This window comes from Macrobrachium rosenbergii, chromosome 14 (assembly GCF_040412425.1).
Source record: "Macrobrachium rosenbergii isolate ZJJX-2024 chromosome 14, ASM4041242v1, whole genome shotgun sequence".
Taxonomy (NCBI): Eukaryota; Metazoa; Arthropoda; class Malacostraca; order Decapoda; family Palaemonidae; genus Macrobrachium; species Macrobrachium rosenbergii.
In genome coordinates, this window is record NC_089754.1 from 45,395,191 (window position 1) to 45,419,835 (window position 24,645).

The 24,645-nt window shown below is 38.2% G+C and overlaps 1 protein-coding gene across 4 annotated transcripts in view; it reads right to left on the reverse strand.

The window, feature by feature from the left end:
- Nucleotides 1–24,645, reverse strand: part of LOC136846070 (serine/threonine-protein kinase NIM1-like) — an 88,963-nt gene that overhangs the window by 39,645 nt on the left and 24,673 nt on the right. Inside the window, exon 1 of one of the 4 annotated variants that reach the window (XM_067116756.1) lies at nt 10,008–10,773. The exons of 2 other annotated variants lie outside the window; for them this stretch is intronic. The gene's annotated coding sequence lies outside the window, so the exon portion shown is untranslated. Of the gene's footprint in view, nt 1–10,007; nt 10,774–24,645 lie in introns of those variants that run through there. One more of the 4 variants, XM_067116754.1, reaches the window with a different exon arrangement.

Below are 24,645 nucleotides of genomic sequence, written 5' to 3' on the forward strand. Positions count from 1 at the left end.
AAAAGTCAAGGCATGAATAGCTGTTTGTTTAAGAAGAAAAGTTCGCGAACGAGTAATTTCTTGGCAGTGGCTCACAGCAATAACGGTTTCTGTTTTCCCCATAAGAAGTGTGGCAGCTTCCGGAATGGCTTCATCGTAATTCCCAGCCGTCATTCCTTATCATCGGAAGTGTGTTTATCGTGTGTGTGTATATATATATATATATATATATATATATATATATATATATATATATATATATATATATATATGTGTGTGTGTGTGTGTGTGTGTGTGTGTGTGTGTGTGTGTACGCTAAAACATAATAGACTGACATAAAGATATGCATGTAAAATACGAGTGTCTCTCATAGGAACAATTAAAATTAACAACTGCATCTTTATTATTATACAGATTAGAAGACTAGCAGAGAAAAGAGGGAATAACTGGCAAATAACAAGATTATCAGTATTAAACAAGTGTGGTAAATAACAAAATTATCAACATTAACCAAGTGTGGCAAATAACAAAATTATCAATATTAAACAAAAATAACTCAGACAAATCATCAAAACGGCAATCACAATTACACATACACAGTAATACAAGTAGCAGCTTTGCACGTAGCAAAGCTTCCACAAATAAATAAATAATACTAAATTATACTCGTCTCCCTCAAAGGGTACGAACGGACTCCATAAAAGGCGCGTGGATTTCCAACGTTCTTTTTTTCACTCCTTTCACACAGGATGCACCAGGATGCCTTATCAGTTGATAACAGCTATCTCCTCGCTGGGTTCGGTCTTACCAATTAAATGGCTTGAGTAATCTGACAGCATACATCCGTTAATGGGTACTTTTTTTTATTTTTAATCATGTCGAGTAAATGTTGAAAGTTCATCCGTTAATGGGTACTTTTTTATTTTTAATCATGTCGAGTAAATGTTGAAAGTTAAGCTGTTGATAGTTGTGGGTTGCAGTTGGTGGGAGGGAGAGATGCAAGCAATCCGTATTCCGTCGAGATTTATGCACTTAATCAAAACGCGGGAGGGCCTTTTCCCAGACCTAGCATCAAGACTTGAGCTGGGCTTGAGCCCCTGACCCTACACTATCAAGTCCAAGCAAAACGAACTTATAGAGATATGTAAAGGGTTAATTAGTAATGCAGAACTTTCATGACACTTTAGCTTAAAAAACATATATTGATAAACTTCACAGCAGAACCTTGCAGCAATCTGAACTTGAAGACAGTAATACACGAAAATGTTTTCTGACAAATTTCGCAAAAAACCGCCAAAATATAGCGTGAATTAGCTATCACTGGTGGCAAAGATGAAGTCACGTATGTTGGTTAAGTCGGCTTCACAGAATCTCGAAGACTGACTTCAATTTTGCCACCAATAGTCGGATTGACCATCAATTTTCGATCCGTCCAAAATTGCAGGCTCAGGAACCTCATGTAGGATGACAAAGGATTTTGACACCTTATGTTTTATTGACTTCCATTCTACCGATAAATGTGGCTAATTTATATACTTTATTTTGCCCCAATGGTGTCTATTTAGAGCAATGGTTAAGATGCAAGATGCTATATATATATATATATATATACTGTGTATATATATATATATATATATATATATATATATATATATATATATATATATATGTATATATATTATGTATATCTATATATATATATTTGCTATAGAATATATAAATCTGTGGTATTGCAGTTCAGTGCGCTGAATTCATCGATGTAAAATTTTCAAACGAAATTCTTGTGAACTTCAGTCATTTTCAGGTCGTAAAAAAAAGATCTTGCTCATAAAACAAATTTCAATTTCCGGTTGACCTGCTTGAAATGGCGACTTTTACTTTTGCAGATTTCATTTTGGCGGTCCAAATTCATCTTCGGGGGAATTGATTTAACATTTGGAATTGCCACCAAATGTTAAACCAATTCCCCTGAAGAGGAATCTGGACCGCCAAAATGAATTCTGCAAAAGGTAAACTGGCCATTTCATCCAGGTCAACCGGAAACTCAACCTTCGATAAGAAAACAAAGGCTGCTAATGTCATAACCGTTGCATGGATGAACCACTCGACCGTTAAACTAACCCATCAGCCCATCAATAAACCAATAACGCTTTTATAGGACGGTCTAACTGGCAACCGAGCCAGATGAAAAGCGCATTACGCTCTGTCGAAAAATTGCGAGGCCGACATTGATCTATGTGCAACATGCAACGCTGCTCGGGCCAGCAAGTGGCTGCTCGCGCTAAGTACCTCACAGTTAATAACTTATTTCGGAGGAGTTAATGGCCTCTCGGTGAAGTTGCACCGTGTTTCTGTGTGTGTGTGTGTGTGTGTGTAGTCTGATTACTATGTATAGTGGAGTTTAGACGTGTGTGCGTTATATTATTGTGTATGTGACAGTGCATTTATGCATTGTGTGAGTGAGTGAGAGAGCATTTGTGTACGGGGGAAGGAGAAGGTGTGTGTGTGTATGTGTGTGCGTATGTGCATGTATATGTGTGTGTGTGAGAGATAGAGAGAATGCGTGCGAGTATATGTGTGTGAAAGAATAAAAAAGATATATATATATATATATATATATATATATATATATATATATATATATATATATATATATATATACATATATATCTCATTTTTATTCTTTTCTTTTACACATATACTCACTCTCTCTCTCTCTCTCTCTCTCTCTCTCTCTCTCTCTCTCTCTCTCTCTCTCTATATATATATATATATATATATATATATATATATATATATATATATATATATATATATATATTATAAATATATATATATATATATATATATATATATATATATATATATGCGAGGACTCTGCGTCTTTGTATGTGTGTGTGTGAAAGGAAGAGATGAGAGTGTGTAAGAGATTGCGAGTTTGTGTGTGTGTGAAAGAGCGTATGAGTAAATGGGCGTTTGTGAGTTTGTGTGAACGCAAGTGTGTGAAAATTGTACTGCATAAGTTACTTATATATGAATAACACCTATCCCATATTAACAGAAAGTTGTTGCTAAGTTCAGCTTGTTCCCTCGAACGACCCCACCGCCTCTAGAAATTCGGGTAAATAAGCTCAACCGCAACTTCCCAAACTTCCTTGGCCAGTCGCCCCCCAACCCCTCCTATCGCCCACGCCCCCCCAACGCGCTCGTTAAAGGTCGGTGTAGCATCCCTAACCCCCGACCCCCCAACAGCGTAATATATTTAGTAGAAAATTTCGGAGCTGCAAAATTCGCGTTCATATTTTCCCCAGACTTCGCCTGAAACTTGAGTCCAAGAGATCTAAAATAAGTTTATTGCTTTTAATCAAAATGCGCAAAAATTCTCTCTGAATATATATATATATATATATATATATATATATATATATATATATATATATATATATATATATATATATATAAATCCTAATCGTCAAACACTGATGCTTAAATCAACTGACACAGATTCCATGATAAGGCAGAAAAAGTCGGTCGCCCAGCACGTATCCATTTATCGGAGAAACAAGGACCATTTTATCGGCCGAATAACGACAACAAGGCTTTCATGCTCCCAATTCCTATCCAGCACAAGTAAGAAGTTTGAAAGCTTTTATGGCAATCATGGCCAAGTCGTTTGGCTTGTATTGATTCCTCCCTTTCTTCCACGCAATGATTTTCTCCACAACACTCTCTCGAGAGAGAGAGAGAGAGAGCCGAAGGTTGCAGCAAAAATGCTTGCGGCTTTTGTTGGCCAAGTATATTTTTTTGCTACTCCTTGTTGCGGGCAGCGAGTACCCTTATGTCCTTATATAGCCCAGGCCCGGTGGAATATTGAAGCTGGTGGAGAAGAGGAAAGAGCGAGGCTTGACCAGAAAGAAACGAAGCGGTTTGAAAAATTAAAGCCCAAGGTAAATCCAATTTCCCCCTTAATTAGAGGACCTTTTCTCTCTCTCTCTCTCTCTCTCTCTCTCTCTCTCTCTCTCTCTCTCTCTCTCTCTCTCTCTCTCTCAAGAATATGGATTTTTCTTACAGTGGGGTCAACACTAGGATGTTCCACTCGTCACAGAGCCATTAAGAATAAAATGTCTTTGTAATTCCTCGCTTTCCCACAGAGGTATAGTCTGACCTCATTCAAGTAATGCAGAGGACGCGATCGAATAATGATTATTGTCGAGTGACTGACGTAATACGAATTGATGTTACATCTCCAGTCAATAAGGAACATTAGGCACATATGCATTTCCCAGACACTTCTTCAGACAGTGACATGGATTAATTCCCTTGTCTGTGACCAGTTTTATGGGATGATGTATATCTTCACGTTAACGCCCAGGGGAATAGAACATTCATAACCTTAGCTATAATTCTAGGGAAGGTTGCTTCATTATTATGCATTAAGCCTAAGTACGGAATTTCAGTCATCCCTGTCACGTAACCGAAATAAAGGAGGGCTGTTACGGAAGCATTACATGTGCAATGCTACGACTTGAAGTTTCTCTCTCACCATTTGGTGACATAACCTACCGCCTCGTGGGAGATGACCTAACATCCATTAGGCTAAGATATCCAGGAATTACCGAAGCCACGCGTGTTCGCTCGTATGGTATCGCGGAAGAACAGCCGTGGGCGACTTCTATTTAGCGGCCAGCATCGGCTACTTGGCACAAAAGTTTAGTAACAACTTGACAATATTTGTTGATCTGACATCGCCTTAAGCGATGAATTTGATAAGCATAATGTCTACATGAGATATGATGCTGATAAACCTCGAAGGTCGCATATATATACTTAACGTATACCACTTTCCCGAACCGCGTGAACTTGCGTATAGCGTGTTACTGTCAGTTCAAGCTGTACGCACAAAAAGGGTGCTTTATTATCATAACTGGTAGAATAATAATGAGGATGATGATAGCAGAAGTGTTATAATAGATGGAGTTGTCACGTGACCCAATAGCCTATATCAACATATGTATAACTGAATCACTAAAATACTCTGCTAAGTAAAGGACGCCAGTCGAAAGGCCTCGCAGCACTCCAGTGTTTCTCTTTCCTTCGTGGATTTCTTTATTTATCAACATATGTATTTCGATCATTCTATCATTGGCGTAACAATGATAATAATGACAGTGATAGCTGAAGTAGTAGTAGTGGTGGTGGTGGTGGTAGTAATAGTAGCAGTAGTAGTCGTGGGAACAGAGCTGGAACTGTCAGCAAACAGTTATATTCTTGGAAGATAACCACACAAACAGTTCCCAAAGGAAATGAGTGAGTCTGACGCACAGTCACATAAATGTTCTGTGTCATCTATTGGCATCTTATTTCTTCTTTACACCAAATACTTCAATTTTCCAAAATAAGAGAAAAAAATAATGTCTTTTGGTGCACTATCTGGAAGAACGTGTGGTGTGGACTTAAGGACCCTGCCCATCTATGAAGAGATGACGGTCGTGGGACATGAATTGCCTTGAATATAGAATTTAAGCCAAAGGCCAAGCAATGGGACCTATGAGGTCATTCAGCGCTGAAACGGAAACTGACAGTGAAAGGTTTGAAAGGTGTAAAATGAGGAAAACCCCGCAGTTGCACTATGAATCAATTGTTAGGAGAGGGTGGAAAGTAAGATGGAAGAAAGAGAATATGAAAGGAGGTACAGTAAAAGAAACGAAAGGGGCTGTAGCTACGGGCCGAAGACACGCTGCAAAGAACCTTAAGTCATGCCTACAGTGCACCGCACGAGATGCACTGACGGACTCCCCTACGGGGCGGTCGAGCAAAGGCGACACTTGAGACCTTGAAGTGACTGACGTGAACTTGAGCTTAGCGTAGGATGAGTAGGACTTGTAAAGTGAGTGACATGAGTCACGGTGTCTTAAAATAACAACAACAAGGCAATTATCCTGCTTCTTGTCATTTATATCGTCCCTTCCATTAGACTATTTCCGGTTAAGTTTCTTTATTTGCTATTTAAGAAAAATATTTGTTTACTTGTTCGCGTCTGTTTCTTTGTGATTTTCATGTTTTTGGCTGAATGTCTCTTCTATTCTTGACCGGTCTATTTCGAATAATAATAATAATAATAATAATAATAATAATAATAATAATAATAATAATAATAATAATAATACGCAGCCAAAAGGGTCATTGATGGGTGTGACCACAGCTGGGAATTCCGAAGGTTTGCTCCCAGAGGCCTGAGAATGTTCTTTATAAAGTCTAATTCAGTAGGTATCACGCTGATTCTGAGAATTATGTTGTATATGTATGTATATATATATATATATATATATATATATATATATATATATATATATATATATATATATATATATATATATATATACATACATACATATATACATATATATGTGTGTGTATGCATCAGGGCTATGTATATTTTCTAGCTTATCGTTTCATAATGCTACACAAAAAAAATATAGGGGGAAAGTGAAAAACAGAAGTGATCCTAATACAAATGCCACGAAATACTGGGCGATGAGGAGCCTCTATTATTACTAATATCATCATCATTATTTATAACGGACAATACTTATGCAAAAGAATTGAGCTCAACCCGAGGGGTTAATTATAATTAACGATCAAATAAAATTTTATCCTAAGTAAAGAAAGTTATTTACTCAGATATTGCTCTGATGAGGCGAGATATTACTGTCTTGTTTTGTTTACCTTAAATAATCGTGAATAAAATAATACATATTCTCATTTAAATCACATACTTACCCAAAGCGATACAGTATTGTACTCTGTATTATTTAGACTGCTTTCTCTCTTCGTGCGAGTATAAAAATAATCACTTGATTATTCAAAAATATTATCCATAGGGTCAATCTCACGGTCAGCATATCAGAGAAGAGAGAGAGAATGTACCGCCATCAATAAAAACGGGAGTATTTGTTGACATATCAAATAAGTCTCTTTGACCCCTGTGACCTCTTTGGCCTGCACCGCCGCGCATCCAGGAAAAAACTGACAGAGGAAAAAGTTCTAATTTTATCATGGCCTCCTTAACCCGTATTTTAAACTATAAAAAGGAAAAAAAATATACAAAATCGCGCATGCCGCAACGGGTAAGGAGGAATAAACTTTCGATAATATGCGCTCACGCAAAGTTTATTAACCTGGGCGCATGAAGAGAGAAAAAAATATCATTATTGATCAAGACCCAACCCAATGAAGGAAGGAAGAAGACAAAGAAAGATTCATTTTCATCATTATTATTCAATATATGCAGACATTTATATGGAAGAGGTCCATAACTATGCGAGCTTCAACAGAATTGAACCCCTAATGATAAAATGAAAGACAAGTAATACAGAAAGAAGTATTAGAGATCATAAAGCCCAAAACTAGTGACTGTGAAACATGATACAACAAAGGGTACGTTCATTTAAATTCATATGCACACGCGCTTGCGCTCACGTATATACGCACATACTGCAGCCATGCATTACCGTGATTGCGCCCGAGATAAGCAGTCATTCCCATGACGGTATCGTGACCTTCTCTTAAATGTTCTGGAGCCATGTTGAACTCTCTCTCTCTCTCTCTCTCTCTCTCTCTCTCTCTCTCTCTCTCTCTCTCTGATATGAAGTTGCTGCTCCTTGAGCCTTGTTTGAAGTAAGTGCTTCTCAGGAAAAAACAACAAACTCCCAAAGCGAGTGACATTAAACGAAGATAACGGAAGTTTTTTTACTCAGCAAGACAAGCCCGCAATTAGATAGATGGATAGATAAGTAGATAGTTCCTAGACTCTAGAACATCCTAGGCCAACAAAGGCTCTCCAAGGTTGCATGTATGATCGATAATGATGTGGGGCTGACAAGATTATGACAGGGGGAATACGAAAAAAAACTTGTGAGGTTTGAACAATAAATCTGAGGCCTGGTCTGGGTGGTATGCCACCTTTATCAGTCCCTAGACATAACATGACCCAGAAATCATTAAAAAAGATAAACTACCGACATTTGCAACCAACATAAACTACACCACAAGCAATTTGTAAAACAGAAAATAATAATGCACAGTTGTTATAAATCTATTGCTATGGTAATTAAATTATTTAAATAGAACACTGACATGAAAATAATATACTTATCTCTCACAGGGTTGGCCTGAACAGCTTGTCCGTAATAATAAAATCTTGAAAACCTAAATCTAGTAATTTTGTAAAAGAATAAGAAGCTGCTTCTTAGCAATCGACTTCGCCTCTATTTTGAGATAACCCTTGACCTTTTCGAAACTTTAAGGACAAAGAAAACGCATCTTGGTCCAGGCCGTCTCAATGACCGGACCGATCAACATCTTACAAAAGAATGTATACAAGACATTGCTCCACAGTCTTCAGACTTCATCTGTAGCCTTAGAATTGAAACTCACACGAAGAATAGTAGAAATATGAAGATTACAAGAAACGACATGGACCACAAAAAAGTGACATACTTCAGTGCGATGGTCGTTGGTTTGGGAGAGCGACAGTGACAACCATTCGATCCTGTCAGAGGGGCCAATTTGTTGGGCGAACGCCATGAGCGGTAACTCGATGGCTCTATTCATTCATTCTCTACTAATTCATGATGGTCATCCTAACATTTTTCCTCAACTTTGCTTCATTTTCAGATATCTTACTCAGTCTTTCAAATTTCACTAACCAACCCCTTCCCGCCCAGCCCAAGACCACCAGAGTCACCCCCTGAGGTCCCCCGTCTCCTGTCCTATCTTATTGTCTTTGACCCTTGAGAACGACAGCTAGGGCTTTGGATCCACACCCAGTTGATTAATAGACCCCTGAGAGCCTGAGGAGCCTCACAATGGACGAGATCCAGCAGAACGAAGATCAATGGTTCGCACAACAAAGCGAAGACAATCTCATTCTGAATCGAAGCCACGCAGGTCAACAGTCTAATTGACAAGCGAATTAGAGGCTAACGATTACGTGTGGTCAAAGCTTTCTCCACTGGGACATGTCCACGCACATGATGAGAAAGAAATATGGTCAATAATGAGGACAGGAGCCCCCTCTCTCTCTCTCTCTCTCTCTCTCTCTCTCTCTCTCTCTCTCTCTCTCTCTCCAAATAGAAAAACGTCTCACCACCCGCACGTGGCTCTCAGGACGCTGGATTTTTGTGTCAAACTTTTTTGTGACTAACGCTATCTCTTTTCCAGTCGGTTTCTTTCATCAAGATGACAAGTCGGCGTCGCTGGCGAATGGAGGCAGGGCCCCGATAATATTCGTTGATTTGGTTATTCCGGTTTTCCATGCAAGTACACAAGCCTTATTCTTTGTCCGACTCCTAGGTACTAAGATTTATACATATCTATATTTAGAGAGAGAAAAGATCCTGTCCTCATTACTGACCAAAGTTCTCTTCATCTAAGAACCGATATATACACACATATATAATATATATAATATATATATCTCGGTTCTTAAATGATCATAAGTTTGATCAGGACAAGACCTCTCTCTCTCTCTCTCTCTCTCTCTCTCTCTCTCTCTCTCTCTCTCTCTCTCTCTCTCTCTCTCTCTCTAAATACACATGTAAAAAAATTTCAGTAACCTTAGGAATCGGACAAAGAAGAAGGCTTGTATATATATATATATATATATATATATATATATATATATATATATATATATATATATATATATACATACATACATATATATATACAGTATATGTATACATATGTGTGTGTATAATATATACATATATATATAGAAAGACAGAACGAGAGAGAGAGACTATCTCCAAGAACCGAGATGGTGGTACAGTTTCTATCAACCCCGCAAATGCGTTTAGATGATATTCGTCTCTTTCCCACCGAAGAAGTATGATCTTAAGAACGAATCATCGAGAGTGATTCCGATCAATGAAGTCAAGAGTCCTCAGACCAAGGATGAGGGTAACGAGAATAGATGTAGAAAGAGCTTTTGAACTTGGGCCTCTCTTTTTTCGCTTTTTTCTTACCAGGTGAATCAATGTGAAGAGCCATTAACTATATATATCTCCGCGGAGGTCAAGATAGTCTCTCATTAAGTCCTTGTTAACTCCACTCTACACGCGTTCCCTTACTTGCGCCATCTTTCCACTCCGTGAAATGAGAATTTCTTCTGGCAATCTTTTGTTTAACTTTGGATTTTCGTCTTAGTTTCTCCGACATCAAATGCGTGTGAATGATTTGTTTATTTGTATTAAGGTCCTCTTAGATGAAAAGACATTGGGCTTTCGTTGTCAGTTCACTAAAAGCAAGTCAGTAAATACTTTTCACACTACAACACCATAAAAGCTGTCTTCCATGCTTTCATTAAAATAAATATCTAATCTTCGAAACAGGTTTTAATTACACCAAAACCTGCTTATGAAATATGTTTAATTTAGATATACAATTCAGGTCTTTATGGCCGCCATTGCACTGGGCTTTTTTCCATTTCACCAACATCACCAGCACGCACAAGATGTTTGTTTCTGTAACCAAAACAAAGCTTTCTCAGATACACGCAAATCACGGATGAATTACTCCGTTGTCCGTAGCTAACTCAGTGGAGATTCCATATTTCAAGGATCCTCATAAATATTCATAAATATTTCGAGATGGCGTCGACGTGGACGAGCACCCACACACCTGCTAAATAAAGCCTTTTGATAAACTTTGAAGGTTACGAGAAAGACAAACACAAACACCACAACACCACGCCCAGCGCCGCCGAGAGATAAGTCTTATCTCGGTGATACTGGAAGGACTGTACTAGGAGCAGGGAAGTATAGCCTGATCTCTCTTATCTTAAGAGCTGGCGAGAGATAATGACTTTCCTTGATTAAATAAGAACGTGTGTGTGTGTGTGTGTGTGTGTGTGTGTGTGTGTGTGTGTGTGTGTGTGTACCTTCTAAAGCAGTCCGCTTCATAAGTCTACAAAATTATCGTTCATATTTACGTTACCTGTTCCAACCCTCTGAGACAGCTGCTCGAAGCCCAGTGACCTACATGAACTGATAATATTAATAATTTAATTGAGACCTGGATAAAACACACTCAAACTGTCCTGAATAGTGTTATTGATTTACTATTTGAGATATAGTTCAGAATATTTAATTCTAAAAAATCGTTATATATTTATGTGAAACCGAATATTAGAGTATGGTCAAAACAAATGCATCACTATGGTAAAATGGATCCTATTTCCTCATAAAGGTCGTCCAACGGAATGAAATTAAACGAGGATTTTCTCGCACGATAATATTAAAAAATATTTGTGTATGGCCATAAATATCCTTAGAACCATCCCTCCACTATAAAACGTGATGTTTATAATAATTATAAACATCACGTTTTATAGTGGAGGGATCAGTATAAAACAGTATAAAATCAATACACTGTATTGATTTTATACTGTTTAACAACGATAACTTACAAGTAGTAAACTCACACGTTCAGACGTGCCCTCGTATATAGCCCAAGGTCACCCTCTCCCTCCCTCCCACCACTGACCCTCTTTTTAATGCATGCAGCATGAAGGTCCATTGGCCCGGCCTTCTGGAGACGGTACGTGACGTCCTTAGGCCCTGCCTGACCTTGCCGTCTCAATTCTTTCTTATAAAACCGTCATTCCCTCGACCTTCCGTTATATAACTGTTAGTTTTGACAGTAAGGGTACAGCAGAAAAAAAGATAAATAAGTAAAAAATACGTCGAAGTTTCTTCGGTGCAATCGAGTTTTCTGTACAGTGTATAATGCTTTATGAAAGTCTCACCCACAGATCGGTGGTGGCTTGTGTTGTTGGAACCTATAGCGGTGCCATACGCACGATCATGGCTAACTTTAACCTTAAATAAAATAAAAACTAGTGAGGCCAGAGGGCTGCAATTTGGTATGACTGATGATTGGAGGGTGGATGATCAACATACCAATTTGCAGCCCTCTAGCCTCAGTAGTTCGTAAGATCTGAGGGCGGACGGACAGACAAATTCGGCACGGAAGTTTTCTTTCACAGAAAACTAAAAAGGTAGGGGATTAATTCCCAACGAAAGGAAAAGATGACTTCGAAGACCGATGTCAAAGCGGCGGTCATTAACGTCACCGGGACCCCCGCAAAGACGAATGAATAATTGTCGCCAGAAAGGGAAGAGATGTTCGGAGTGGAATCATTAAAGACAATTAACATACCGCCGGTAATGGCAGGATGCGAGGGAGGACGGTATTATTATTATTATTCTCTTTTTTCCTTTCGGCATTATTCCCTTTGCTTACGTTGCGGGCGAGGAGGGATTCCCGGCATAATCATCCGATAATGATCGCCGGCTGAGAACTTACTGAGCGGGGGAAGACAAGACTAGGACATTTTATTATTATGTTAAAAATAGACAAGAGAGAATGATTATATCTTCCTTTTGTATATTCATATATATGGAGGCCATATATATATATATATATATATATATATATATATATATATATATATATATATATATATATATATATATATTTGTATGTGTGTGTTTGTGTATGTGTGTGAATTTGTGGAAGAGTTATTGATTACAACAAAATGGCGTTGCAACAATTATTGCCATCGACGCAGGAAACAAATAATCTAAGATACAAGTAAAATTTTTCTTTAATTTGATAATCTTTTTAGATTAATAATTCACTCAGTCCATACATTATACGTCATTTCACTTCATACATCAATAAAATGATATCTTAGTGCTAACAAAAACCTACCAAAAACGGACCGTAAATTATGTCTTTTGAAAATCTACCTTACTCCACAGACCTCAAAACATCACTTGAATCGAACTTACCAATTTCACGTTGAACTTGGAGAGAAGGTAATTACCCTCTTCATCAAGGCACACGGACAGAATACAACTTCTAAAGTCACCACGGTATGGACTCGACTGGCAGGTACGACACGGTCAGAGGTACGAGTATCAGTCATCAACAAACTGGTTACAGTTCGCCAGGCTGGATGGTTGGTTTGGATGAAGTTAGCTTATGCTAGCACAGAGCTTTGTCTAAAGTGATGTAAAGTATTTATATAACAGCCTTGGTGCTGACCTCTGGATTCTGCTAAATCAACAGCAGGGGTTTCACAGCTGTCAAAAATTTCTGGGTCAAACGTGTCAGTCCAATCATTAGAAAAACAAAGGACAGTTTCTGATCTCCTAGGTAAGTGACTGCACATCCATGGGAGAGAAATAAGGACAACATAGACTACAGACTTAAAAAAAAAAAAACGGTAGTATAGAAGAGTTTAAACACTCAGAATGATTCAAGTCTGGATAAATGAGGTGAGTTGAGCATATGATGAAGCACCAAGAGAGTTACTGAGGCTTGCAACAAACCTTTGTAGTCTAGTGCAGCAACGATGAGCCATAATGAGGCTCGATACTAACAGAGTAGAGGGGAAAGAGTGGAAAGGGAGTCGATAATAAAGTAAAATATAAGGGAGACCGCTAAACTAGTTTTCAAGAAGTCACACACGGAACAAATTAGAGATAAGATAATAATTATTCAATTAGCTTGAAATATCAGAAGAGGGTTGGGGAGCTTCACTAAACTGAGTAGCGCCAATGAAGCCATCTGTAAATTATTAACTGCGAGGGCTGAAAGCGACCCCAAAATAGGTCTCCATTGTGAGACAACAGTAATTGTGCCACCAATTATAAATGGGGATGATTGCCACATTTCTTCTTGATATAAAAATAGAATGGTATGTACTGCAGCCATGTAAAGTTTCCTTGCTTTTATAAAAGCGCCTAGAGGAAGCGCAAATCAAGCTTTTCATTTGTGAGTTTCCTTCATAATAATAATAAGAGCTGCATAAAGAAGTTTCTCTTGAATAAGAAGCAGTACAGCAGGACTTATGAATTTTTAATATAATCTCGGTAGCATGAGATACAGACTTCGAATCCAAACAGCAGACGCTATAGTTCCCATATTAGAAACAAAAATCTAAAACAAGAGTAGTAACTCACAATTGCTTTCATATTACTAGATTCAACTACCAACATAAAAATAAAAGGTGCTCCTAATGAGGAGTCATGTCAAGAAAATAATAACGCAAGAGATAAAAAAGCGATGAAGATTATCAGCAAAACATCTGACAAACTCTCAGAGCAACTGCTGACTTCTCCGGACCAGTAAAACTTATCTGATAAGAACTCTGTCTTCGAACCCAGACCAAAGACAATACCAGAAAGTAGGTAGATGTGCGATGAATTCCCTCCACCCACGGCAATCTCATCTCAGATCACCTCCAGTGACTCGGACCCTCCTCCTATATCCAACCTACCTCCTGTGTTCAACATTAAGGGAATTTCACAGACTTTAAATCTATCTGGGTCCCCTTTTCTGATCTTGGTTTGATTGACTGATTTACGAATTTCAGGCTGTCAGGGCAAGCACTGGGGCACTTTCTGTCGTTCAGCTCTTTAGATAGTGAAAAAAAAAGGAAGTTGGAGTGGCTGGGCAGCATGATAAAGAGATCCACAATATAAATGTGATAGGGTACAACTATCTAAAAGTGGAACTGGGAGAAAATCCCACAGTTTGACAAATGAGTGATATTTACAGTTGGACAGCAATATTGAAGAAAGTAAGCGGGAGTAGAGGCAAAGTAAAACGCTATAAAGTGGGTGGAGCTGGGGCTGAAGGGACGCTGCAAACACCCTTTAGTGATGCCTACAGTGCGATAAGAGAAGTGCACAGGCGGCACCACCCTCATATGGGGTCATGTAGTATAAGGTTACTTAGTTTTACCCCAGGACTCTGTTGGGAGTAGAAATAAAAGGAAATGATTCATGTATTTCAATCAAACTTTTACATCTCAATCACTAAACTAACAGACCCATTGCTAGTAAAGTCAAGCCAAGCCAATTCAAGCCCTCCGCAATCCATTCCAAGCCAAGCCAAGCCTTGCCAAGCTCTCAGCAAGCCAAGCCAATCCAATCCAAACCAGGCAAGCCATCCAAGCCAAGCCCTCTGCTAGCAGACAAAGCCAAGCCAAGCCCTCTGCTAGCAGACAAAGCCAAGCCAAGCCCTCTGCTAGCAGACAAAGCCAAGCCAAGCCCTCTGCTAGCAGACAAAGCCAAGCCAAGCCCTCTCTAGCAGACAAAGCAAGCCAAGCCCTCTGCAGCAGAGAAAGCCAAGCCAAGCCCTCTGCTAGCAGAGAAAGCCAAGCCAAGCCCTCTGCTAGCAGATAAAGCCAAGCCAAGCCAAGCCCTCCGCAAGCTAAGCCAAGCCCTCTCCTAGCAGAGCCAAGCCAAGCCTCCTGCTGCAAGCAGAGCCAAGCCAAGCTTCCTGCCCAAGCAGAGCAGAGCCAAGCCAATCCAAGCTTCCTGCCCGCAAGCAGAGCCAAGCCCTCTGCAAGCCAATCCAAGCCAAACGTAGCCAAGACAAGCCAATTCAAACCAAGCCCAGCCAAATCAATCCCAGCCTGGCCTTTAGTGTTTCTAAGACAGGTCAGGATTCATAACCAGTGTCCCATACATAGTGGCTATCATGATTTACCTTAGGACTTATGGCAAGCAATAACATTAGCGGAGATAAAATACCGCTGACCCCCAAAAATTATAAATATTTACTTTCCAAGCATTTCCTCAAATGCAAAAAAGTTCAATCACGTGATGACGCTACTCATCAGGGAAACAAAAACAGTGATAAAACATCCGCAGTGACGATTTCCACATGCGAAGATGACGGAGGCAGGAATGGGATCAATTTTTACGACTTCCTCCGTTTGCTTAGGGCGCCCGTGTCAAAATACCGGCGCACACCAAGACGGCAAGAAGGTTGCTCGCATGATACGCTCATTATCAATTCATTAATCAATGCGTAACGACCTTCGCTCCACACGGCATGAATAACGACACAGAGGTGAATCTAGGAAGAATCTCTCTCTCTCTCTCTCTCTCTCTCTCTCTCTCTCTCTCTCTCTCTCTCTCTCTCTCTAAACGTATTACCCTGATCTATTTCAGAAGCAAAACATGAGGAAATTACTGCATGGGGGGGACCAGATCTTCTTGCAAAAGTCGAGAGAAAAATTCCCCGTCTGCAGTTTCTCTCTCTCTCTCTCTCTCTCTCTCTCTCTCTCTCTCTCTCTCTCCATAATAAGTAAGGCGATTAGCTCATTCACAGAACTAAATAACGCAGGGTACTTGGACCCTTCTTCTTATGGTGTGAGGGTGGACTCACTTGATTGACATGTTAACACCATTCATAAGTCATTTGCACGGCTGAAAGCCTGTGGTTTTACTTCTGTTCTTTTGACAATGATACTGTTTTAACTCTATTTAATTTATAATGCACGCATATATATATATATATATATATATATATATATATATATATATATATATATATATATATATATATATATATACATACATATATATATGTATGTATGTATGTTATATATATATATATATATATATATATATATATATATATATATATATATATATATATATTTATATAACAAGCTTCATATAAATATACATATACATACGTGTGCGTGTGTGTTTGCGTGCATGCGCGCGTGTGCGTGAAAGGTCGCGTATGGTTGTGATTAATTATACAACTATCTTTTTCTTCTCCAATCACTATTCACGTAACCATGCCATTACCGAAATAATTGCATCACCCCTGACCTTGTGACATTCCCTCGGCTTTTTCAGTTGCACGATCCTCAGAGCCAACCAATTACGGCATTTATGTCTCACTCGTTTCTCTCTTTCTCCATTTTTGACCGTCAGAGCATAAGACTTCATCTTATCATTCAAGATGTCCGCGTTGCTTGAGATATGCTCTATTATCTCTGCCTTCGAATAAGAATAAGGGAAAGTTCCTTGGGTTGCCATGTTCATTGAATCGTCCGCCAATCTCCTTACCAGGACGTAAACAAACATGACTCAGGGCTACCAATTTCATCAGTACATTCAAAGCTGCTTTCCACGAAGGCTTGCCAACTGACATGTGCCGTAATTCGGTTCCTTGTAATTAGGGGAAGCTTGGGGATTCCTTGATTAGACTCTCTGTCGCTATATACTTTGTGAGATACGAATATTATTCCCATTGTTTTCACTCTACAGACAGAATTCAGTTCCAAAAAGGATTGCTGTAAGTTATCCAAAAATAAGCCTCATACCCTCATATTCATAATATCACCATTAGTAATGTTATTCATTGTTATTGCCTCTACCTTAGTGTGTAGGAAAGTTGATTATTGAAATCATTACATAAGAACTATTAAGTTAACTATTAAGTTAACATTAGGCTTCTTTTCGAAACAATGAGAGCCAGGACTGAATAGCAACGACTCTAGAGTGTTAGTGAAGATGTCTAACCCATGAAATAATATAACGTTAGCCATGCTGGTAACATCGCCGCCTCAGTATTATAGGGAGAAGACTCGTACAACACGGAGGACCCAACTGAAATTAGATATCAAACCGTCAGCTTATACTCGTACAGCCAATGCATTGCCCAGCTCTAGGAAAACAGATGACGTGACGTTTCTCCTTCCTCAAAGGTTTGATGCAAGTTTCAGTGACGCTTCTTTAACGTTTGTACTTTGTGAAAGCTGTAGAAGTACGATTTCCCTCTGTTTGCTGCTAAGGGAAAATAACTCTTCCAAAATAGACAATTGTCTTTAATATATATATATATATATATATATATATATATATATATATATATATATATATATATATATATATATATATATATATATATATATATATATATATATATATATATATATATATATATATTTCCTCGATTTGTTGAGGGGAAAATAATTCTTCCAAAGCAAACAACTGCCTGTAATGCCTATATAAGTGTGTATAGTGTATATATATATATATATATATATATATATATATATATATATATATATATATATATATATATATATATATATATATATATATATATATATATATATATATTATATTATATATATATATATATATATACACTTACACATATAGGCATTGCAGTTGTTATTTTTAGAATTATATCAACAAATAGGGAAATATATATATATATATATATATATATATATATATATATATATATATATATATATATATATATATATATATATATATATATATATATATATATAATATATATATATATATATATATATATATATATATATATCAATGGCAATTTCCGACAAGTCTCAAGAGCTACCTGTACAAGTTACCTGTGGATTGGTTCCACCCATCCTCAGATGAAAATTACCTCATCGAGGTCTTACCATGCAAAGATTCTATCATTATTTGTATTTCTATAACAAATAGCAGTGTCTTTAGTACTGACTCTGGAACTGGACACAAAGTGCCAAATTGATTATAAACCGCGCCTTGTTTTTGGACCGCTGAAATAACTAGACAGAGCAGTGATGGCTTAAATCTAGCGATGGAGAACATGAGCATTCTGAAGGTATGGGATTACCTTGTAAACATCCTCCCTCACTTAGGTGGATTTGGTTATAAGAAGGAGAACGACGGAATGGTTGATCTGGCTTCGAAAATTGGCAACATATTGTCGACGGTCATCGACCCTAAATAAACGACTTTTAAAAAATGTATCACTAGCAGACCGATTAATTTCCTAAACTACGTCAGAGCATGAAGTATATTGGGCTCAAAGTAAACACAAAACAGCGCAAAAGGAATATGTAAAAGAAAAAACGGTGTTCATGGGGAGAGAGAGAGAGAGAGAGAGAGAGAGAGAGAGAGAGAGAGAGAGAGAGAGAGAGAGAGAGGAGAGATGGTAAATACTTTTACACAACCTTTACGACCCATCATCTCTCAGAAGTGCACCCAACCATGCAACTTCCATCAGCATATCGAAACAGCTCCATTTTGAAGTGCTTATGCAACATGCAATACTCAGTCAGCCGAGCAAAGATAAAGTTTACAGTAAAATGCGTAAATTAACATGTAAACGAATATTTAAAAATGAGCAAGGTACGAAAAAAAGCTTCAGAATTTATGATGCAGAGTTGAAACTAGACCAGAAGTAAGTAAGTATAGCTTAGTTTTACAGACCACTGAGCTTTAACAGCTCTCCTAGGGCTGGATTAGCTTATTTTTACGTGGCTAAGAACCAATTGGTTACTTATGAGCTTATTGTGGAATCCGAACCACATTATAGCGAGAAATGAATTTCTATCACCAGAAATAAATTCCTCTAACTCTTCATCAGCCGGCGGCGGAATCGAACTCCGCCCCATCGAATGACGGTCTGAAGCTCAACCAACTCGGCCAACAAAGGGCTAAGACCAGAGGGTAAGGAACTTGGCGAAGGCAACGGGGAATGATTTTTTGACCTTCCGCAGTCAATACGTCAATATTCCTATTGACTGCCTCTTGTTTATTTAGCTTTTCTCTAACGGCTCCTCCTGCCCCAGCTCCCCACCCCACAGCCCCATCTCCATAGTAGGTCCCAGTCATTAAGTAGACACATCGATAGGCACGCGCGTTAAAGTCAAGGCTTCATCCAGAGATAGAAGACATGGTCCCCATGACGGTATTTAAGCATGCCATTAGCTTCCCATAGCTGGCTTACTCGCTATACAGAACACGGAAGTTTAAAAGAAATATTCCTCCAGTTGTTTCAGCATCTGCCATCAACCCCTCTGTTATTTTTTGGGTAAAAGATAATCTTAGTTCACCACAATCTACCAAAGCTTAGCTCCAAGACAAAACACATTTTCATTCCTCTTTTCTTGTTTAATGAGATCTGAGCTGGATTAGTGTGGTTAGTTGTCCTTTCCACATTCTTTACATTACGAAAAACTTTACTGCAAAAACGATTGCAAAGGTAACGGCAGATTGTTCCCAATATTTACAATTCATTCTCTTTATGAGCAAGGAATTTCATACAGACCACCAAAATATATTTCATCTATATGCTTATCAAGATGTGTTAAGAGAATGAGTGTAACTTCTTTTCTGTATTAATGAGTTACGTAAAATTATAGAGTGACGTTATAATATTTTAATAAGATATTTTTGTATAGTTGTGGAGTATTTTTACTTCAAGAAAGCCCCCCTGTTACTGACGTCATAAGGTTTGTGACGTAACACAAACTTCTTACGGCTTCCTAACGCGTCTGAAATAGCCGTTGTTGATATATTTATCCCAAGTTAACATGTAAAACGAAGATTTATTTGCGGCTTCTGAAAACAATTTCCTCGCTTGACCCTGACTTCACAATATTTATGTTTAAAAAATAACGAAGAATTTGGCGTTTGCAACAGGCATCAGTTTTTTGCTTGCAGCCATAATGTTATAAATGTTGATGTTGTTGAAATATTTTCACATTCCAACAGAAAACAACAAAGGATAACCTAACTTGCTGAATAGGCTTCCAGGAATAGAAAGGGCTCATGAGACAAAAAGATAAATATGGAACCAAGGGATAATTATGGAGTCCAGATAAGACGAGTACAGAAATAGGAAAAGTTCTACGCAAAATCTACAGAGCAGATTGCCTAGGCCAGAGGTGACATGGAGAAGAACCTCAGAATACCTAGGGCTGTAGAATCACAATATAGAAGGAAGTCGACCATGAGAGTTTATATACTCTCATCACGTCAGCTCAGTCTTGTAATAGCACTCTAATAGATGAGGAAGGCTGAGAGTGACTTATGTTTTCTCAATCAGCTTCTGGGATCCGCCTATATCAGTCAAACTGACAAGACCAGTCTATCAGGTGGGCACTGGAAACTGAGGCTTACAGATCATAATCATTTTCAGACCTTTTGTAAAGTAAGTGGGATTGGGCCTGCCCACTGAGCCAGGATCAGAAAGATAGAAAGATATATATTATTTTCGAGAACTATTATGAGCGATATATATATACAGTATATATGTATGTATGTATATATATATATATATATATATATATATATATATATATATATATATATATATATATATATATATATATATATATATATATATATATATATATATATATATATATATATATATATATGTGTGTGTGTGTGTGTAATGAGTTGTTTTGACAATCCAGAAATGGGGACGTATCCACTCACAATCAAGCAACCCAGATTTTATTAGCAAACTAACAAATTAAACGCAACAGCTGATCTCTGTTTCTAAAAGACCAGTCATTGTTAAAACAACGCCCAACCAGCTTGTACCATATCCACCCAAATGACGAAGCTCTGGACTTCCCTCGCCCCATACAAAACAACCCAAAAGAACTTCCGGGACTGGCCACTGCTGTCGTGATACCCTCCTGTGGAATTAAATCAATCAATCAAAGACCCGACTAGAGAGGCTCAAGGACGCCGAACTGAGACTGTTTACATGTGGGTAAGTTGCTGTTGTTGTTGTTGTTGTTGTTGCAGACTGAGCTGGCCTTGTGCCAGCACGGGCTCTTGCTCTTAGAGCAGAGCATGATTTAAGAGCAAGTAGTCAAGACAGTCAGGATATCGATGTTGAGTTGCCGGTTACGCTTTTCTGGTGTGTTTTCTGGCACGTAGCCATAGTGTTTTCAAGTCCCTCGGAGTTCCAAGGCCATAGAGAGTTGAAGGTGAGAAATATGGGGCAGGTCTTTAAGTCTATGGCAAGGCTGTGGCAAGTCAAGAGGGCGTGAAGCTACATTTCAAAACTATTGAGGGGTTCCTTTCACGATATTGACCTGTACACAGAAGGTGCGAGTGTTTCTTTGTTATTCAGATTCTATGGCATGTAAGTTAACCTGAGAGACAAGGAGAAAAAGAGAGAGAGAGAGAGAGATTTTTTAGCCCAAATTTTACGCCATTGGGCTCTTCGTGACTGACCTCCTCTCTGGGACCAGCAATCTAGCAGAGTTTCCTCTTGGTGCGTGTCTCAACTGATCGGCTAAAAAAAAAAAGTAAAAAAGAATCGATCGATATTCGTGAACCGGGAAGGCGGAAACGTCATCTTTTTCTCATCTTTACTGGCAACAAATCCTTTTTTAAAGAATGTATTTGGACCAACGTGAATTTGGAGCCAGACATGAATATGGGAAATCGAAAAAATTTTTCTGACGATCAGGCACTGGAAATCAATAGTAACGTCAGGAAAAATGTATTCATCCTTAAAGGGAGAAAACTGACGAATCCTCAAAATAATATATTCATCTTCAGAAGGATTTCATTCATCCTCAGCGGAAATTTTATTCTAGAAAAGACTTTTCATCGCAAAACAAAAAAAAAACATGTATTTTTTCAAGGTAACTACATACCATAGGAGATTGCGTTATCACAAAGTTTCGCAAATTTGACATAACACCAACATTAAGTGATAAAGATTTAGATGAACAGAGCATAAAATCATGTTTTACTGTTGCTGTTTACTTCAAAACTAAATTTCAAACAATAACTATAGGGGAATTCATAAAAGCAGTAGAGGTATATTGTAATTCTTAAGTAAGGGCTACGGAATTTTCTATTTTAGCTGCAGCTAAATTCAGGAAATTTTAAGGTCCAGACCCTTTCCATGCTGGGGCCTTCCCACTAAAAAGCAAAGATCACCATTCAAAATCGCCCCTCAAATATAAGTCCCCATCGAGACACACCTCAAATGCAAGTCACCATTAAATCTAACCCTTCAGTCTAACATTTCAAGCAACGAAAAGTCTTGAGTCAAAATTAAACTCACATTTAAAATGCAAGCCACCAAAACTCAGCTTCAAATGCAAGTTATTATTTAAACTCATACTTCAATTGCAAGTCGTCATTTACACTCACACTTCAAATGCAAGTCATTTAAACTCGCACTTCAGTTGCAAGTCATCATTTAAACTCGCACTTCAAATGCAAGTCATCATTAAATTAAACTCGCACTTCAATTGCAAGTCATCATTTATTTGCAAGTCATCATTTAACCTCGCTTAAATTTCACGTTATCATTTAAACTCGCACTTCAATTGCAAGTCATTGTTTAAACTCGCGCTTCAATTGCAGGTCATCATTTAAACTCGCACTTCAATTGCAAGTCATCATTTAACCTCACTTAAAATGTAAGTCACCATTCAAATTCACACTCAAAATGCATGTCACCATTCAAACTCACTTCAAATGCAAGTCACCAAAAGTCACACTTCAAACGCAACTCACCATCAAACCTAACCCTTCAGTCTAACACTGCAAGCAAAGTAAAGTCATAAATAAAAATTTGATTCGGTTTTGCGTCACTCTCAGAGCCTCTGAAATGTTTTCCTCGTGCGGAGTTCTAAAAGTGCTTCTAAACCTGTAGGTGGGGAAGTAAGGAAAAAGCTATTTCTGGCCGATGACGTACATTCTTGAGGCTTATCTCAGAGCTCTCTGTGTAATTGGAACTTTCTAAAAAAGGGTCCTCTACGCCTAGTGACGTTGGTCTACCGTCCCTCCCCGCCCCTACCCATCAACCCCTACTCCCCACCCACCCCTCACCCCACCCAACCCTAAACCGTTCAAAGGTCTTCTGTCTTGCAAATTTCTCAGGAGATCATATGTCAGTTTGATAGTTACTGAAATATATATTTTTAAATGTTATTTTTCCTTACAAATACCACAGGCTAGATTAGATTCCTTACAGGACGAATTACAAATTTTTTAGGAACGTCTTAGTTGTCTTTTCAGTAAATGAAATATAATCATTTTGAAATATTTCCACTTAAACTTTCATTACTGATTCTTACTAACGAGATAAAAATGCGAAAAAATAGTTTACTGGTGCTACCTTAAGGCATAACCAGGAGAAGCTTTTCCAGTATAGTGAATGGATTGCTAATCTCACGGCTGCTAAACAGAGCAAGACTCCATGCTGGCTCAAGACCAGATAACTCGAACAACAGAGAAATTATTTACTCGTCCCGCGAATATTCACGATTTTTTTACTTGGCTCGCGTTTGTGGCCTAAAGTTAAAAACTCTGACAATTGTTTGAATTTGGTTAAAGTGGAATCTTAGCTATCAAATGTGCAGATTTAAACATGTCTCCGCGTCATAGCACTTATTATCACCATTTTGATTTGGTGGTTTATATATCATACCTTTCCAAGGAACATTTAGGCTATGCTATTTTTTTTTTATTTACAAAAGCTAATTAAGTGTTCTTGCTTTATAATGCCTTCAACAAGTCTTCCCTCTTCCCTTTCATGTCATGCTTCTACGATGACTTCATAAAACGATATTTCAAATTACGCTTACGAACTCTTTCCATTCCTCCGTTCCTCTCAGAATTTTATGATGTTTCCTAATTTCAAAGGCAGATCTGGCACCTCCTTCTACGTACCTTCCTTTCCCCTCTTCCCTTCATTCTTAATGTTTTCTTCGGGTCTGAGCTAGATAAGAGAGAGAGAGAGAGAGACTGATTGCAGAGTCGAAGTGCCGATTAGGAAAGACACTCGTAAAGGCTGCCACTAACGCTAAGTTATACCTAACCAGTTATGCCTGTACAGTTATACCGGTCTTTGCAGGTATAAGCTGAACGTTAGTGGGTTCAGTGTTGCTTGCACAGGCATAACTGCCCAGGTATAACTGAACGTTAGTAAGTTCAGTTTTGCCTGCACGGGCCGCCTGCGCAGTTATAATTGCGCAGATATAACTGAGTG